Source organism: Callorhinus ursinus, unplaced genomic scaffold (genome assembly GCF_003265705.2).
Source record: "Callorhinus ursinus isolate GAN/ISIS: 27379988/994484 unplaced genomic scaffold, GSC_fseal_2.0 scaffold29, whole genome shotgun sequence".
NCBI classification, from domain to species: Eukaryota; Metazoa; Chordata; class Mammalia; order Carnivora; family Otariidae; genus Callorhinus; species Callorhinus ursinus.
In genome coordinates this window covers 9,085,494-9,104,584 of record NW_027397091.1, presented here as the reverse complement: position 1 = coordinate 9,104,584, position 19,091 = coordinate 9,085,494, and the positions used below count along the sequence as shown (strand labels likewise).

Here is a 19,091-nt window from a genome sequence, read left to right as displayed (position 1 = left end):
GCCAACGTGAAGAAAATTTGCTGTTCACTTTCTCCCTTCATTTAAAGACAGACACATTTGGGGCGCCTGGGTGGCTCAGCTGGTTAAGCGACTGCCTTCGGCTCAGGTCATGATCCTGGAGTTCCGGGATGGAGTCCCACGTCAGGCTCCCTGCTGAGCAAGGAGTCGGCTTCTCCCTCTGAACGTCTTCCTTCTCATGCTCTCTATCTCTCATTCTCTCTCTCAAATAAAAATAAAATCTTTAAAAATAAATAAATAAATACAGACACATTTGGTTAAAACCTGCCTCTCTCACACTAATTTAATACCCATGTATTATGTATACATAGTACAGTATTCAGTTTTACAGAATACCAAAATCTTTGTAACATATTAAGTAGCAGAAAATAGTTTGTTGGAAATAAAGTTCAGGTTAGGACTTTGCTTAAGTCCAAAGGAAATACTCATCGACCAGCAATAATTTTTCATTTAAAAATAGCCTTGACTGGGGCACCTGGCTAGCTCAGTTGGTGAAGCATGCATGATGTCAGGGTTGTGAGTTTGAGCCCTTATGCTGGGTGTGGAGATTACTTAAAAATAAAATCTTAAAAAAAAAAAAAAGTCTTTTACTAAAGACCTGGTGTTCAAACACTTTCTTAGCTTCACTCATAAAAGGATTTTAGAGATCATGTATGTTGGTAGAACTGTAATCCTCATAACTACTTTATACCCAATAATTATGTTATTACAGAGACAATAAAATCAAAACACAGGTTGTCCCAAACTTGAGCATCTGATTTTCCTATAACTCCAGCCAGACACCATTATATACTGACATCCCCAACCAACACCCACTTCGTAGAGTATGTCACTGCCTCATGATGATTCTGAGTACTTGTCAGCAGCTGTATGCTAGCAAGGGTTCAGGATCAACTTTGGCATTTTAAGGAGACTTTCATGACATTGACAAGATAAAGTAGATAATAAAGTAACCCAGAATTTCAGGTAAGCATGGGCTGACCCTGTAGGTCCCACAGAAATACTGTTGAGTAGTATTAAATTAACTAGAAAGTCAACTAATTCACAAAACAAAATTCTACAACATTTACCGAAAGGTGTGCTGAAACCATCTGGGGGCGGGGTGGGAGCCCGCTGAGAGAATGACCAGCAGGGACCAGAAGTGACTGCACCGCACACTTACCTCCACTCTGACTGCCCACTCTCCAACAAATGGTGCCAGTTTCCAGCACTTACTTATCCTATCTCCTAGGCCCCAGGAAAGGGAGAGACAAGAAACCATGGGAAGGGAGGGGATGGGGCTATACAAGAGAAAGCAACAGCTAGCAAAAGCTGTTTGAAGCCTGAACTTAACATCTTGAGCAGGAAATGCTTCTGGGTAGCTTCCCACCATTTTTAATGATGACAATGATACTACTTTGGGAAGAGAAGCCTGCTGTAACACTAATTAAAAATTTTACTATTTTCTCAACTTTCTAGAACGTAGATCATTCTCCAATAAGCCCCTCAGTAACACATCTAAATGTAGTTTGACTACTACACTCGATTTTTTACTACATTTTTCATGAACAGAGATATGAAAACAGGTGGGACCTTGGTAATCCCTTGTCTGTTTAGAGACCTAAAGTATAATAATGCCTGAAGGCCAAAATTAGTGCCTCACTATAGTATAGGTATCTTTGCTGGTGCTGGGTAGGCAAGATCACCACTTCCAAAAACACTGGATGAATATAAAAAGAGGTGGCAAATAAAAAAAAAATCTTTACAAAGAAAACAAATACTACACACGTCCCTAAACCAAGTGTAGAACTACAAAAACAAGGTATATTTTCCAACTGGGCTATCAATTAATAAATAGCCTAAACTAAGTGTTATTTTGTGATTCAGCAGCAGAAAGGTCAATGCTTTCCATTAAAACTTGGCCAATTAGACTGTGTGGGATTCAAAATAAAATAAATTTTAACAGTGATATTTGCAAAAGAATGAATCTTCACAATAACAAAACCCAGATATAATGCTAACCTGAGTTTCAAAGGCAAAGCTAATTTATCAGACAAGTGCATTCAGAAATTCTACTTCTGATGTGTACAGTAATCACATCTAAAATATTTACACCCTCTAACTGTATATGGGGATCACTCTGGCTCATATACTACTACAGAAAAATTCAGGAGGTAAAAAATAAGGAACTAGACATGCTTAAGAGGAAAGGAAAGTAGAAACTGAAGAAAAATTTCACAGATTTTATGTTTAGGTAACAGCTATTGACTTTATGCATTTCTAGAATTACATACATTTTGGTTTATTGTCTATTCTTCGGTTGCTTCTATGATCTCTAACAAATCATCTTTTTCTTGCACATGACATCACTTATTTGCACAGCAACTACAAGAGGACAACCATACAAATAGCTCTTACTCTATCAAAAGAGAAGGGAAGGGAGTCTGATGTTTTTGAGATACTCTGGATTTGAAGGACACAAGAGGAGACTCTAGAAACACTGTAAGCAAAACTCTAAAATGACTGCTATAATGATTGCTGTAGGAATGACTGCAACAGACTGTAGTCTGGGAAGCTGAAGGTAAAGGACTGAGATGCTTGGATTTTGTGGATTTAGTACCATGTTCAATTATGTGCTTCTCTGTGGCTCTGAGTGGTTTCTAAATCACTTTATAAAAGAACTTCTTTCAACCTCAGAGGAAAGAAATTTAAAGGGGACATAAGAGATGGAGAGATACCCTTAACAGCAAGAAAGCACAAAAGGAGAAAATAAATGGTTACATTCCACTTTAAGGGAGTGGTTAAAAAACAAATATAGTAACAATGTATCACTGATATTTACCAGGGAGCTCAGACATGTATTTTGAAAAGTTCCCAAAGTAAGGCCACTGTCCCCCTTTGGTTAAAAGCTGAAATCCAGAGAGCAGGTTCTAGAACATAATTCATATCGTTCAAATGTGAATCAAGGCAGTTGGCTAGGCTTTTCTTTCCTTCTTTCCTTCCTCCCTCCCTCCCTCCCTCCTCTCTTTTTTAAAGACTTTTCTGACAGTTAAGCAACTTGTCCTTACACAATGGCACAATTCAGCACTTTATAGTCTCTGACTTAATCCTCATAACCAGTCTATGTATTATTATATCCACTGTAAACCATACATGTTCTGGAACCTCTCCCTTGATGGTGGGATGTTAAATCATTAATGTTGGACCCACTGATGCCAAGGTCTATGCTGCTTTATAAGAAATTCATTGAAAAACAACAACAAAAAACAACAACAAGAAAAACAACACAGAGATGGCAGACTGCATTCATTCATTCAAAAAATATTTACTGAACACCTTCTATGTACCAGACACGTGGGACACATTAATGAACAGGCATAAAATATTTGCCCACACAGAACTTACAGCCTAGCAGGAGACAATTCACCATCAATCAATTAACCAATCAGCCCAGGTAGTATTTTACAAGGTAATAGATGCTACAGAAAAAGAAAATGCAGAGCTCTGCAAGAGGGATACAGAGCTTAACCTGCAGTTACAAATAGAGCAGACCTCCCTGACAAGGTAGATATTTTAGTGAAGTCTGGAAGGAGGTGAGGAAACTGGCCATGAATACACCTGGGGAGAAAATATTATTACAGGCAGAGGGAAAACCCAACACAAAGACCTGAAAGTGGGAATGTGCCTAATGTATTTCTGGATCAAAAAGGAGATAAAGATGATTGGAATGGAGGGCAGGAGAGGGAGAGAAGTGGGGAAAGGGCAGTTAGTGTAGACAGATTTGTATTGGGCTTTGTGAATCACCATGAGGAATCAGACTTTCATTCTAAGTAAGATGGAAAGCCATTGGACAGTTTTAACGTAACCTGACTCCTGTTTTAAAAAGATCACTCTGGTTATGCTGATAACATATTATAAGGAAGCCAAGGAAGGAGAAAAGGGGCCACTGTAATAATCTAGTCAAGAGGTGCTGGAAACTTGGACAAGGGTGTGAGGAATAGAGAGTGGTGGGGAAAGAGGCTGCGCTCCTTGATTTATGTGGATAACAGGATTCTGGATACATTTTGAAGGTACAGGAGCAGGATTTGCTGATAGCCTTGATGTGAAGAGAAAAGAGTAAGGATGATTCCAAAGGTTTAGCTTGAAAAACTTGGGAAATGGACCTACCACCCACCAAAACGGGCAGGCTGCAGGGAGAGGTTTGTAGAGAAAAATAAAAAATTCGGTTTTAATCCTGTTAAAATTGAGGTATCTTTTACGTATTCAAGTTCAGAAGTCAAAAAAACAGTTGACACGTGCTTCAGAAGTTTCAGAGCACCACCCCAGCTGGAAATCTACATTTTGGGAGTCTTATGCAGGTACATGGTATTTTATTAAAGTCTTATAACTGTGACAAGAGTCCTACAGGAACTGAGCCCTGAAGCATTCCAAATTAATAGGTTGGTGAGAAAAAACCAGTGCAAATTTTAAAAAATGACTGAAAAAGTGAAACCAGTGGTCTAGTAGCATAGGAGGAAAAGCAGCAGCATGTGGTGTCCTAGAAATCAAGTGACATGTCAAAAAAGGGAATGACCAATTATATCAATGCTGCCAAGAGGTAAAGATGAGAAATGACTGTTGGATTTAGCACTTGGAATATCTTCTTTAGAAAAAGTCCTAGTGACTGTAGCCCACCTCACCCCAGAACACAATTATGGATCAAATTGGAGGTTATCATTCAATTTGCATATGAACTGAATGTTTTTCTAAAGAATTATCCAAAAGGAAGGATTTACTCCAATTTAATATTTGGGACTCAAATCAGTTGATCTGTTAAGAAATATCCTTAAGAAAATGATAAACTATAAATGCTAACAGTAATTTGTTAATATTCAATTTCTATCCCTTAACAAAACAAAACCTCTAGGCAAACTGGAAATAAAATACAGATTTTGTCGTAATGAGGAATTATGGCAAACCAAAAGCCAATATCGCACTGTTTTCCTAGTAAAATAAACAACAGAAGTTTGCACATTACCACCATTACTATTTGATAATGTTCCAAAATCATTTTATAACGTTCTAGAATGTTAACATTAGTGCAGCATGCCATAAAACCAAAATGAAAGGTGTAATTATTAGAAAGAGGTAGAAATAAGTGTCGTCATCTGGCAACTGATTATATAACTAGGAAACCCAAGAGAATAAACTGCTCTTAGAGTAAAAGCCAGCTATAAAATAAATATACAAAAATCAAGGACTGTCTTATACTAACAGTAACCAATTTGAGGAACCCATCACAACAGCAACAAAAACATACATGAAGAAGAAAAAGAAGAAGAAGAAAAAAGAAAGAAGCAGAAAAAACAAAGAAGAAGAAAGAAGAAGAAAGAAGAATCCTAACAAGATATATTAGGATGTAAATGAAACAAAACAAAACAAACCTCTTCTAGGAGAGCCAAGAGGTCTGGATAACTTTTCATGTTCCTTAAGACAGTGACTACATGTAGATGACAGTCTTTGCCAAAGAACAAGAATGCACATAACTGTAGTGGACAACTTCAACAAAATCAGGATAGGGGAAAGCAGATAGACAAGTAGCACTTAGTCCACCTAAAAGAGTGAAACGCTACACCTTAAGTGAGGAAGATTGAGAAGTACTCCAGTTTACTCACAAACTGGAGAAAGAATGGCAGGCTAAAATAAGGTAAGTAAAGGCTGTTTACGAAGCCCTGCATCCCAGGATGCCCTTCCAACTTAACTTGCTGCAAAGGTCTGGCCTACAGCCCCAGAGCTCAGCAAGACTGGAGACTGATTCATAAGAGAGTAGATAAAACAGTTAAGTCTCTGGGCTGTGAGAGCACAGGAACCTTCCCCAGAGAGACTCTATACAAAGAGGATGCTGAGACTCCTGCCAGATGCCTCCGGGAACACTGGCATCTAGATCCTTTCCACAGCTCAGGATGCTGGAAGACTACACACTCTGACCAGCCCAAGAGGAAAGACTCTACAAAAGGCCCCAGTGAACAACTCGGAAGAAACTGTGAACAGCCAAAAGGCTGCCACTGGGGAGGGGAGACTCAGGGGAATGGGGGAGTGGTAGGGGAAAGAGGAGCAAGGGGACCATTTATTTTACAATAAACCTTTTAGTCCTGTTCAACTTAAACTATGTGCATGTATTAGTTTAAAGATAGTAAGATAATCTTTACCTGAAAAGACAGATAAATATAATTCTGATTTTCTAAGGAATATCGTGACCTGCTCTACCAGATATTTCTACATATTCTAAATCTACAATTTAAAAGACTTGGCATTAAGTTTAGAGATCAACACACAGATGAGTAAGACCTAAAACAGAAGCAAACCCACGACTAGTCAAGATCTTAACATATAATAAAGGAAAGACCACAACCAATAAGGAAAGGATGGACTATTTAACAAATGGTATTGGTAGATCTGACTAGCTGGTGAGGATGGTATAAGACAATTCATATCCATAAATTAATACAGAATTTAATGTAAAAATCTAATATATTTCCAAAACTTGTTACATTTACCTCTATACTTTTCAAACAAATGTTTACAAGGAAAACTCATAAAGAATAAGATAGAACTCGACTGCATAAAGCTATTTTGCTGTTTGGAAAACACCGTAAGCTAAAAGACAAATAATGAGCTGTGGGGGAAAAAAATCACTGCAAATATGATAAAGGCATAATACTCTTTATATGAAAGAGATATTTAAAATCATTTCTTAAAAATCATCAATTAAGAGAAAAGGGGGCAAAGTACCTGAAGCAAATCACTAATTTCACTAGTTACCAAAGAATATAAGTTATAATAAGATTACATTTTTATAGAAAATTAGGAAAGATTAAACACGAATGCTGACAGAGTGGGGAAACCATTAGGTGCATAAGGGAATCAATGTGTCTCAGCAGACACAGTCTGGCAATGGGCCTCAAGAGTCCTAAAGAGTTCACCTCTGCCCCAGAATTCTGCTATAAATCTAGCCCAAGCAAGTCTAAGATACCAAGACTTTTAGACATAGGCATTTATCCCAGCTCCGCTTGTGAGTCTGCTCCTACTCTGTGAGCCTACTACCTCCTTTGCCAGATTCTGTTGAAGGCCTTCATCTATTTGGTTCATTCTCTCTCTCCAAGACTCTATGTTGCAGGCACCCTTATTACTGATTCCACAGATAAAGCAAATGCAATCAAAGAATTGGGTAATGAATAAAGGCCACTTACATCTGAAGTGGCCAAGGTAGGATTTGCAACCAGCATTTAATACTAACTTTTCAACCACTAAAAAATGGAAATATGTCAGACAACAGAAAACTACTTAAACTTTGACATACCCATCATTAAAAATCCTACGTTCGAAGATTTAAAGGCATGGAAAATGTGTATGGTATATTAAGTAAAAGGGCAGTATGTGAAACTGCAGATGAAATTAAAATTGCCAATTTTAAAATATTCAGACAAAATACCAAGGGACAAGTGGAAGCGTACCATCTCATGAACAGTTGTTTATTTCTGATAATGTGATTGTGATTTTAATTTTAATTTTGGGGGGTAATTCCCTAAATGTCCACAACAGGGACAATTTCTTATTTTAAAATGTTTAGAAGCCATAGAAATAACAGATCCACTCAAATGTAGGGGCTTTGAAGGCCTCTATTTTGAAACGTGATGAAAAAGGGAAAGATTAGGTGAGAAGTTACTATCTTAGTGGCAGAGCATTACTGATGAACTACAAGGTACGTCAAATGAGAGGGATTTCCATCATTATTTTCTCAGAGTAAAATGGGAAAAGAAAATCCTTTCAGAATTTGCTTGACAGTCCAGTTAATGGATATTTAATTAGCACATAAGACAGGAGATAGTTGCAACAGAAAACCCGTTCAACTCCCAATGCATGCTCAAAATCACTGGCCTACTAAAAAACATTTTGGAATTGATGGATTGAATGATTTACATAGTAAAGTTTTAAAGGTTTCAAAAAGCAAAAAGCCTAAGACATGTAAATGACATATTTCTCTACTACTTTGTTCAGAACTACTTTGTTCAATTTGCAAAGCAAACTGGAATTAGATGCCTACAGAATACCCGTTTTGAGCATAACAGTAAAAATTTTCAAAAATTATCTTTGGATGTGTGTATGTTGGGGAAGGGAAGGAGTGGGTGAATTTGTAGACAAACTATGTCCTTTGTTAAAGTATAATACTACAAGTAGTTTAACTTTTTGTAAAGAAATCAAGGCAAAGCCCTTTCTAGGAACAAAAGTTAAAGGCTGATAATGATTTTTTCTTTTTTGGGGGGAGGAGCCACAAATTACCAGAAGATTTTTGCATGGCTGTAAGATTATATTTCACTTTTAAAATTTCTGAAATATAAGAGGTCTTAGGACTTTGGAGAAATGATATATACAATTCTTAGGCTTCTGTGTCCCCAAAGGAAAACTGCTTAAAAAAACATCGTTTCCACCACATTTTGGAACTTTGTTAAACAAGTTCTCAGTGCAAAGACTGGGAAGAATGAATATTCCTCATAGCTGCGAGCAGTATCACCCCATACAACATTAATAATTCTGTAATTACTTAGAAAAACTGGAACTGTATGAGCTCACCCTTACCTGAGCTGAGGCCAAGAACTGAAAAGGGTGATTCAAATTCTTCGGAAAAGGAAGAGTCCTATTCTGAAATCCAAAGGTAGGAGGACCCGCCCACCTCCCCTGGAGGACTCGTTGCTATAGGAACCCGCAGTAACCCCTCAGAGCCAGCACAGTCTGGGGGAGGGAGATTCTCCCAGAGGTTGGGGGATGGTTAAAAGAAGGGAAGGCGGAGAGGGTAAAGAAAGAGGGGTTGAGAGGTTAAAAGACAATGAAACTCCTTGGCTGTGGCAGGGGTCAGAGGAGGAGGGCTGAGTAACCCCAAAGGAAACTCAGAACATCAATGAAAACAATGACCTGGACGCTAGAGTCACATTATAGTTAAGTTTGAACCATTAGACACTTACCTCCCTCCCGGGTGGGAAACAAACTACCCTTTGTTGTTCCTGTCTATGGAAAATGAAGCTAGACTTTTATCTCAATTACAAACTGAATGTTACTTCGTAAAATTGAAATGTTGACTTTCTTTTATTAAATCAGCGGTTCCCAAACTCTGCTGCAAATTGGAAACGCCTAGGGAATCTTTAAAATATACATTGTTTTAATTGGTCTGGGGTGTTATTTAAGCTTAGAGTTTTAAAACTCTCCAGTGGTTCTCTTCTGCGGCCAATTTTGGGTACTACTGTAGTCCGTGATTTGGCGAAGTGGTAGAGTGTTTAAAAACAGAAAAAGAAAAGGCACAATTATCTCCCTTTGTCTTTTTAAGGCTAATAGAATTAGCTGGCTTTCTCCAAGTACACACAGGACAATAGGTTTCTTGACAAATAGGAATCCCCAGCATGCTCTAACAGTACTTTCTTTGAGATAAAAAGACTAGGCAGTATAAACCTTTTTCTTCCCAAGATAGCAAACATCCTTCCTACCCAAACACCAAACTTAATACACCTATTTTAAGAGCGAATGCGCCACGAATGCCTCTCAGAACTTAGAAGGACGAGCTCCAAGACCAGAGAGAAATAGAACCCCGGTAGACCCACCATCATTCGACGGGGTTGATGAAGCGACCAGGACTGGGAAAGGCCGGGGTGTGGGTTCCTGGAGCCCCCAATACGGGCCCCGTGGGCAGCGCCTCAATAAAGTTACTCAGGGAAGTTTGCTCGCGTTTTCAACCATGCGCCTCCCTGGCCCAGGGGCGCGGCCCCCGCCACCTGCTCGGCGCCAACGCTCACCGGCCGCGCCCCCTCCCTGGACCTCAGCCACCTCCGCTAGTCGCGCACTCTGCGGGCGGCCGTGTGACCGGCTGGAGCCCGGGTGGGCTCGCTTCGCCCCTCCCCGGCACCCCCTGGCTGCAGCTGGCCCTTCCCCTCGGGCCACGGCGCCAGGACCCCCGCGCGCTGGCCCGGCACCGTCCCGCCTAGAACCCCTCGGGAAGCCCGCCCGTGCAGCCAGCGTCTCTCCCGCCAAGGCGGGGAATCCGGGCGCCCCCACATTTCCCGGCCCGGCGCCTGCCCGCCGCCCCGTCCCGACCCAGCAGCGCTCGGCACCTTCGGCCCGGGGTCGGGAGCGCGCCCCTGGCCGGGCGGTCCGGTGCTGCGCACGCGCGGAGGCGCCCGCCAGCTCGCCCACGGCGCCCTCACTCACCGTCCGCGCTCTTCGTCACCTCCGGCGTAGCCGCCGCCTGCGTTGCTCGCCGCTGGACGCCCCGGCCCGGTGCCCACTCCTCAGGCCCCGGCCGGGGGACTCGAGGATCCGGCGCCCGGCGGGCTTCGCGGGCACCCGCACGCAGGGCACGCTCCGCGGGACAGGGAGCGCGCGCCCGGGCGCCGGGAGGGGGCGGGGCCAAGCAGGCCGCGCGCCCGGAGGCAGCCTTGGATAAGGGGCATGCGCACTGCCTGTCTCTTGCTAGGGTCCGGTTGCGGGGAGGGCGGTGACCCTGGACCAGTGAATGGGAACAAAGTGGAAGAGGGCTAGGATTCCTCCTCCCTGAGAGGCAAGTTCACCCTTGTCCCACAAACTGCAGGGTTTTTTTCTCTGGTTCCTTCAACTAATGTGTTCAACATTTATTGAGCACCTACTTTGGCAGAGCTTTTGTTCAGGATACAGGGAGTTTTCCAATAATGGGGAACCATTGGGTTGAGATTCCTTTCCCTGCACTGATGCGTCCTTTCCTTTGAACAGATAAGGGGAGTGCAGTACACTCTTAAGCGGTTTGGGGAAGGAGAGTTGCTGCTGGATTGGGGTGATGCCGGAAACTTCATTGAGAAACCTGGAAGAGTAAGAACTGGCGTCAGAAGTTCACCGGGAGAGAAAGGTGAACACAAAGGAATAAGTTGCCAAAAAAAAAAAATACACACACGAACCCTACTGGGACAAGTTTAACATGAGTGTATTGTTCATAGTGAAGGACAAAAACGGTGGCTGAAAAGGTAGTTGAAGCTCATCTGGAAATTATTTTTAATGCTTAACCTCAAAATTTTACCTTTTTTCAGTGGGTAATTGAAAAATGTTAAAGATGGGGGGAGATGGGAGGTAAGGTCTGATTAAACGCAGAATTTAGAAATATAAAGACTAGAGACATACAATGTATGTATCCTGGTAAGAAGTGGTAGGGTCCTAAATTCCGTGTTGGCACCAGGAATCGAAAGCATGGAATAGTTTTCAAAGATTGTGAAGGACAGGAGAATTCCTTAGCTTTTGTCACTGCCTTTTGGGGTGTACAGAGCTGTTTATGATAACAGATACCGACTTCATTAGATTAGGTCATCTTTGGCAAGTATTTATTAGTGGATAAATTAGACCTCCGAAATATATAGCTACAGTCACTAAATGTTTCATCTAACTAGAATCAGGCCCTGGTAGAACTCCCTTCTCAATTGAAAAACTTAAATTTGAGACTGTATGTGTGTGTGTTGGGGGGGGGTATGTATAGACACATGGGCTTTGGGAAACAAACCCTTTTATAAAGCCCAAATGTTCCATCACAAACTGTCCAATGTTGTGCAAATGACTAATATCTCTGAGTCTTACTGTGCTCATCTGTAAAATGGAATCATGATGGTTAATTTTAATGTGTCAATTTGGCTATGCCATAGCACTAAGATATTTCATCAAACATAATCTAGGTATTTCCATGAAGGTATTTTCTCAAGGTAAGATTAACTTTTAAATCAGTGGACTTTGATTGAAGCAGATTGCCCTCCATAATGTGGGTAGGCCTCATACAATCAGTTGAAGGCCCTAATAGAAAAATACTGATATCCCCCGAGTAAGAAGAAATTCTGCCAGCAGACTGCAATTCTTCCTTTGCGTCTCCAGCGAGCTGGCCTACCCTCCAGATTTTGGACTTGCCAGCCTCTACAATAATGTGAGTCAATTCCTTAAATAAGTCTCTCTCTTTCTCTCTTTTGATAGGTAGGTAGGTAGATAGACAGATATTGGTTCTGTTTTCTGGAGGACCCTGACTAATATACCTTGCAAGTTTATGAAAGTAACATAAGTTAATTACCATCTGAATCTGAAAAATGGAGATTCTAATCTTTAACTTGTGAGGTTATGAAAAATTAAAGTAGGTAAACAGGCAGCATGTATTAGGTTCTGAATAAGTGGTAACTACTATTACTTGTGAATGAATAGCAGAGGCAAAGCAAAAGAGGAGAAAAGGTGGATATTGGCACTGGAAAGCATTTTCTCAGTTCACTGGGTAATAATATTAAATTTAATAAACAAATTTAAGAGGTAACAAAATTCTGGTCTTCCTAACTCAGACATGCTAAAAGGTGATACATATGAACATTTTAATTGTTTGCAAATAAATGCCAAATGACCTATTGAGTAAAAATAGACTTTAGGTGTATATTTTTACTTTATTTGAGAGAGGGAGAGTGCCTGCACATCTGCATGCACATGCACACACACATGTGCAAGTATGGAGGGGAGGGGAACAGAAAAGAGAAAATCTTAAGCAGGCTCCATGCCCAGCTCAGAGCCCAACCCAGGCTCAATCTCAGGACCCTGGGATAATGACCTGAGCCGAAATCAAGAGTCAGATGCTTCACTGACTGAGCCACACAGGTACCCCTTAGCTGTACTTCTAAAACACCAAACATTCAAAGCAGAGATATGAATTCACATCTGAACATTTTATTCCAACTAAAGAATCAGTTCAATTCTCTCTACTTGCTACTTGGAAGGAGAAACTTAAGAAGAGATTACTTTTGAAATAATTCCCAGCCTCAGAGTAGGTACATGATACAGAATTCAGTGTGTTTATTGAATTCCTTCTGGGGTGGGCACATAGCTATTGGGAGCATGCAAAAATGGATAAAATATTCCATTAAATTTACAAATATTGCCACTTATTATGTACTAGGCAATATCCCTACCCTTAGGGAATTTATCAAAGAGCCTAGAAAAAAAAGAATAATCATAACTATAATTTAAGGTAGGGTGTGGCAAGTTCCTTTGGGGAGATGTGAATGATTGGGCCAATTACATTTCGTTCAGGAACTTGATGCTGGGGGCTCACTCTCCTAAACCTGTCTGCATTGTGGCCCCCAGCTTTGCAGTTTGGTATGGTGTGAACCAAAGGGGTAGAGCAGCAAGCATCTTTTAAAACTGTTTTGAGCAAAGTTGATAAATATTAAATAAAATAACATTCCATTGACTCACTTCTGAGCTTATAGGATGAAGTCAGAGATGGCAGGGTAGGAGAGACATTTACTATTCATTCAGATGTAAAAGCTCCTGTTTTCTCTTTATTGTCATGGCTGTTGTTTTGTGTAAAGGAGAATGTAACTTTAGAGTTAAAAAAAAAAAAACTGAGATAAATTTTCCCTGATCTAATGGAGATTTATGAGGAAAATACATAAAAACTAAAATGAAAATAACAAAAGGTGGGGGTTTGGGTTTATAAAAAGACAAGGAATGATTGAGTTGGAAACCATTAACAGGTGGACAAAGATGACCATTATGTTTGTCCTGTAATCAGTGCTGTCATAATGTGACCTCCTTTTTCCTTTTGGCTGAGAACAAAATATTCCACCATGGATGACGGTGAACCAACTCTAGGATTTACAGAAGCAAGTGATTTGGGGGAAATACCTAGCATTTTAGTAACTGTTAAATACTCAGGATATTTTATTTTGAGAATTTGTGAATATATTCATTTCAGAAGCTTTGCCATGGTGAATGGGAAATAAATTAATCTGGGATTAAAGAAAACCCTATACTAGAAAAGGAAGAGTTTTAATAAAAATAAAAAAGAATGGCCTCCAGCCATGGATGTTAATTATCATCTGATGAATAATAATGATGATAATAGGAGATGTGAAATAAGTTAAAATACATCCTGGGCCAGATTTTTTTTTTTAAATTACAAACCCTGGAATGTTGCCTTGAAAATTTAACCAGTGTGCTAGCATTAAATGGTTTAAAATTAGACTTAAAACACAATTAGCTCTACACTATTCATATGTAGCGCTCTCCATGATTTTTTTTAGTAATGCTATTCAAATGAGTTCAATTTGCTCAGTATCAAAAGTAGAATGTTGATCACCCAGTAGAGAGAATGGCAGTATAAATGTTTCTTCCTGTAAGTATATTTGATCATGAAAAATCAAAATTTAATAACATGATACAATATTGGTTATTCTTTGCAGGCTTTACCTCCTTCTAATATTTTCTTCCACTGACAAAATGTGATTGACACAACTTTCCAATTAGCTGACTTTTACACATTTTAATTATACCTTTATTTTTGAATATTAAACTATATCAGAATGACATTTAAAATATTAAAATTGAGTATAATCATAAAAATTAAATGCATATAAATTGTTTTGTATAATCAGTGGTAAAAACAGTGCAACAAATCCAGTATTGGGTTACAGAGGGTTTTTTCCTTTAAAAACGAACCTCCTGCAGAGCATTATATACAGTTTTGTAGAATGTAAACACATACATTAAGCAAGGTATTGTAAAGTCATGTGAATATTAAAATAATTATTTCTATACCTTATTTTCTATGTTAGTGGTACAGCCTAGGTCTCAGTGGCACTGCTGTATATGTTCTCTGGATTTTTTTACTTTGTGTTTATTTAGCAAATGTCCTAAAAGAGAAGTCACCTCTGACAATGGGATCATAAAACCTTTCTATGATGCCTACATTTATTTGATATGTTTAACTCTTGTGTCCCATATCCTATTGCAAGTATAAGAGCTAACCTACATTCATGACAAATATTTCCCATCTTGTTTTCTTTTTTGGCAATTATTGACCATCTGTACCTAATATATTGGGTATAGCTAATATTTCTCAGTGGCAAAACACTCTAAGACTTAGTGGCTTTAAAACAACAACCGTTGTTTCTTCCATCAAGTCTACGGGTCTGCTATGCTGTTCTGTGTCTGGGCCAGGCTTGGCTTATATTGTCCGAGCTCTCTCAAGCATCCACGTTTAGCTGATGGGGTGCCTGAAGGCTGCTTGGTCTAGGATGGTCTCAACTAGAACAACTCAGCTCTGCTTTTTGTGGTCCCTTATCTTAGCTAGAAGGCTAGTGCAGGTTTGTTCTCAGAGCAGTGGTGGCCCTGCAGAGATGGTGTAAAAATACAGAAACAGATTTTCAAGCCCCTAATTGTATCAAGTTGACACTGTGTTACTGGCCAGAGCAAGCCACATGGGCAAGCCCAGAGTCAGGGCAGGAGGGCATTCCCAAAAGGTGTGGATGCAGACATTCGGGCATTCAATCTGCCATGTTTAGTGTTTTATTTGATTAGTCCTATCATGTTCTATTCTGTTTATTTCCAGTTGTTCTTACTCTGCAATGATTTTTTTAACTTATCTTAGCTGCAGGGTTGAATATTTCTATCTGTTGTAATCTCTAAGTTTTATTAGTATCTGTTGTTTACAACTTCTTTGTGGTTTAGTCATTTTTACACTTTTAAAGCCTCTTTTTAAATTTGATTGTATGGATAAATGAAAATAAATACGATTTTTGATCAACTAAATAATCAGTAAACAGATAGAATGTGTTTAAAAGACTTTATACATTATCTTGAGTTCAAAAAAGGTATTAAATGCTGCATATTTTGTCAGAATTCTAAACCAGATTTTGGAAAGATTAAATAAATGTTCATATGCATATAATATTGATGAATACTTCCTGCTTGTCCAATGTCCACTTAACATTTGTAGTTCACATGTGCATTTTTCACTGCATTTCTTTACAATGGATGGCTCAATCTATCATGTAAAACCATTCCCCAGTTCATCATATAAAACCATTTCTGGTTGAATTTTGAGGAAAATATGCTGAAGGGTTATATATGGAGAGATTCATAAACCCAGACATTAAATAAAAGCCATCATATTTCATTAGTTGGGTATGTGACTAAGCTATGTTTTAAGAACTAAGAACAAGTACATTTCCATCTCTGGGTTTGCTTATTTGGTGGAGATTCAGAGTCCTATGGAAACCTTTTTTCTTTTTCCCTGTAAACAGGCATTATAAATTGTTTGTTACTAGATTATAACCTTATAAGAGTAAATTACAGTTCACAGAGCTTTGAATTACCATGCAACATTTTGTGCCTACATGAATAAATGACATAAAATAGACTAAGAAAACACCCCATACTTACGTTATGCTGTTTGCCCTTTTAAGAACGGTTATTACTGTGTAACTCCTCATAAAGCTGGAGAACATATTCTTTCTGGTAAAGTAACTTGGACCAGGGGGAGCCCTATAGATTCTAATTCTCCCAAGGTTAGCTTTGTGGATTTGGAATATTCTGGAACCTAATATGACCCTAGACGCCCCTCCCCCCCGCTCTGATTTTTCTTAGAACCAGACCTCCAAACAGGATTCAAGTGCAAGTAGTTTATTTGGAGGTGATCCAAGGAAACACTGGTGGTGAAGTGGGAAAGTAAAACAATAAAAGGGAAGCAGCCAAGTTACAGGCTGGAGTTCAATCATGCAAGGAAAACTCTGGGAGCCAGCACAGAACACATGCCTCAGGGATATTCCAGTCAAGGGCCCAGGGAACTGGGATCATTATCCACTAACTACCATTCATCAAGGGACAAGAGAGGTGGAATCATTACCCACCCATCTAGTCTATCAGAGATGAAGGGCTGCTCCAAGGGAAACTATTCCCTGCGCTTTGATTTAGCCCTTGCTCATAAACTGAAGGTGTTTCTGTGGCCACAAAAAAAGTCAAAGAATATCAGTTGCTGGCAATTGTAAGCCAGGCATCTTGCACCAGTAGGTGTAAGGAAATAAGAGCAGTGTAGCACCAGGTACAGAGGGACGCAAAGTGGCATCATTGCAGTCCCTTCCCAGGCAGACCTTAGTATTATCTTCATCTCTTTTAATGCCTCTTTTCCCATGTTTTCTATTTTCTTGTCCTCTCTGATGCTCTCAGAATTCAATACTCTCAACAAAGGTATGCTCTAAAGATACACCTACTAGGGGAGCCTGGGTGGCTCAGTTGGTTGAGCATCTGACTCTTGGTTTCGGCTCAGGTCATGATCTCAAGGTCGTGAGCCACCGGGACTCAGCAGGGAGTCTGCTGGAGAATCTCTCCCTCTTCCTCTTAAGTAAATAAATTAAAAAAAAAAAAAATCTACATACCAGACAGTAACCCACTATGCCCACAGGACAACTTGGGCTTGCCAAACCACCAGGCTACTTATACACCCTTGGTGCAGGCCACTTTACATCCGGATTGTTTCTAGAAAGTTTGGAAGAACTTGTACAAAGATGTAGGCATCTTGGAGAAGACCTAAAGACTAAAGTGTTAGCAGCTATCCATCAGAAGCACACTGGAGGAAAATTTACCCCCCCCTTCCCTCCTTGGAGATATTTGGCAGTGGCTGGAGACGTTTTTGTTTGTCACCAATGTGGGGGAGGGAGGGAACTGTTGGCATCAAGTGGTTAGAGGTCAGGGATGCTGCTGAACATCTTACAACATACAGAAAAATACCCTTCCACCCCACAAAGAATTAGCCATCCTAAAAATTAAGTTGTGATCCTGTTCAGACACTCTGATCTAGAGAAATATCAGTGGGGGTAAGGAAGCTATAGATCATGCCTTCCAATTGCCTCTTCTAATCTTTACTCCCAAGTTTTACTCTGACAAAGTTTCCAGTGATTTCTAAAGGTGTTGCTAAACATGTTGGGAGGCACAGAAAGGAAGCTCATTTTGTTTTGTGAAACTTTACTAAATTGAATAAGGGAGTAGCAATCTGACCTTTTAAAATGTTTCCAGATGCTGAGTGCAGGATTGAAATGCTAAATCCAGAGAACCAACTATTACTGATTAGTAGTGCTATGGCAAAAAGGGCAGTTTTCTTTTGACAAACCAAGTCATGAAGGACGGAAAGATACTGACACTCAGTGATTAATTTCTGGAAATGTGGTTGAACGAATCAAATTATGTGTCATTTGATGTCATTAAAATTGAGTTCCTGATTTATATGTGGACCTTTCCCTTTTCAAACGTTCTCAAGTGTGTGAAATTGAATGTGCCATTTACAAGCTATCATGTAATTTTCTGTTTTCTGAAACAAAAGCAACAATCTTGGTACATTAAAGACCATTATATAATTGACAAACCTGCTTTTTAAAACTTGATCCAAAACACTTAAAATTACTATCATTTGTCAAAGGGAGTTATTCTTTAACAGTGTAAAATCATTTAAAAATTAGAATTAAAACCCCCTTTTGCTTTGTTCCAATAAGAATATCTTCCATGTGTGCACATTTTCACAGTTTACAAAGTTTCTTTTCATGCCTGCTAACTCACTTGATTTTCAAATCAACCTTATGAACAGAACAGATACCATTTTCCCCATTTATAAATGAGGAAGCTAAAACTCAGAGATGGTAATTTACTGATTCAGCTATGGAGACAGAGTATCCACTATTTGTAAAAAAAAAAAACAAAAAAAACCCCAAAAAACAAAACCACTAAATTTTTATCACATCATATTACTTTGACTTGATGTTTAATATCAAGATTTAAAATTTTTTTATCAAACTAATACATGTAAAAAAGCATACAAATCATTAGTATGAAACTCAGTGAATTTTCCCAACTTAAAAATATCCATGTAACCATCACTCAAACCCTCATCCCAAAAGCCTACTTCATACATCTTATGAACACTACTGCCCATTTCCCCCAGGGTAACACTGTCTTTTGTTCCGACAACATTCATTTATTTTGCCTGTTTTGAACTTTATATAAACAGAATCATATGGTGTGTATCTTTAGTGTCTCTTTTTGCTCAATATCAAGTTTTTGAGCTCCATCCAGATTATGAAGTATGGTTGTAGGTTGTTCATCCTCATCATTGTATTATATCCTGTGTGTGAATATTTCAAAGTTTAATCATTCATATGATCATTGTTGGTCATTTGGTCATTTCTGTTTTTTTCCTATTAAAGTAGTGGTGCTATGAATTTCTTACACATGTCTTTTGATGAACATAGGTACATGTT

General features: G+C 39.3%; 1 protein-coding gene and 1 long non-coding RNA gene across 2 annotated transcripts in view; one reads left to right on the top strand and one right to left on the bottom strand.

Annotated features, from left to right (window-relative positions):
* The window catches only part of BTBD3 (BTB domain containing 3), a 33,980-nt gene extending 23,598 nt beyond the window's left edge, over positions 1 to 10,382 (bottom strand). The window contains exon 1 of the mRNA XM_025876207.2: positions 10,231 to 10,382. The gene's annotated coding sequence lies outside the window, so the exon portion shown is untranslated. The remainder of the gene's footprint in view (positions 1 to 10,230) is intronic.
* Positions 10,383 to 10,504: 122 nt separating this feature from the next.
* LOC141370249 (uncharacterized) overlaps positions 10,505 to 19,091 on the top strand; it is a 168,870-nt gene continuing 160,283 nt past the window's right edge. The window contains exons 1-2 of the long non-coding RNA XR_012374144.1: positions 10,505 to 10,579; positions 10,768 to 10,900. This is a non-coding gene — a long non-coding RNA (uncharacterized lncRNA). The remainder of the gene's footprint in view (positions 10,580 to 10,767; positions 10,901 to 19,091) is intronic.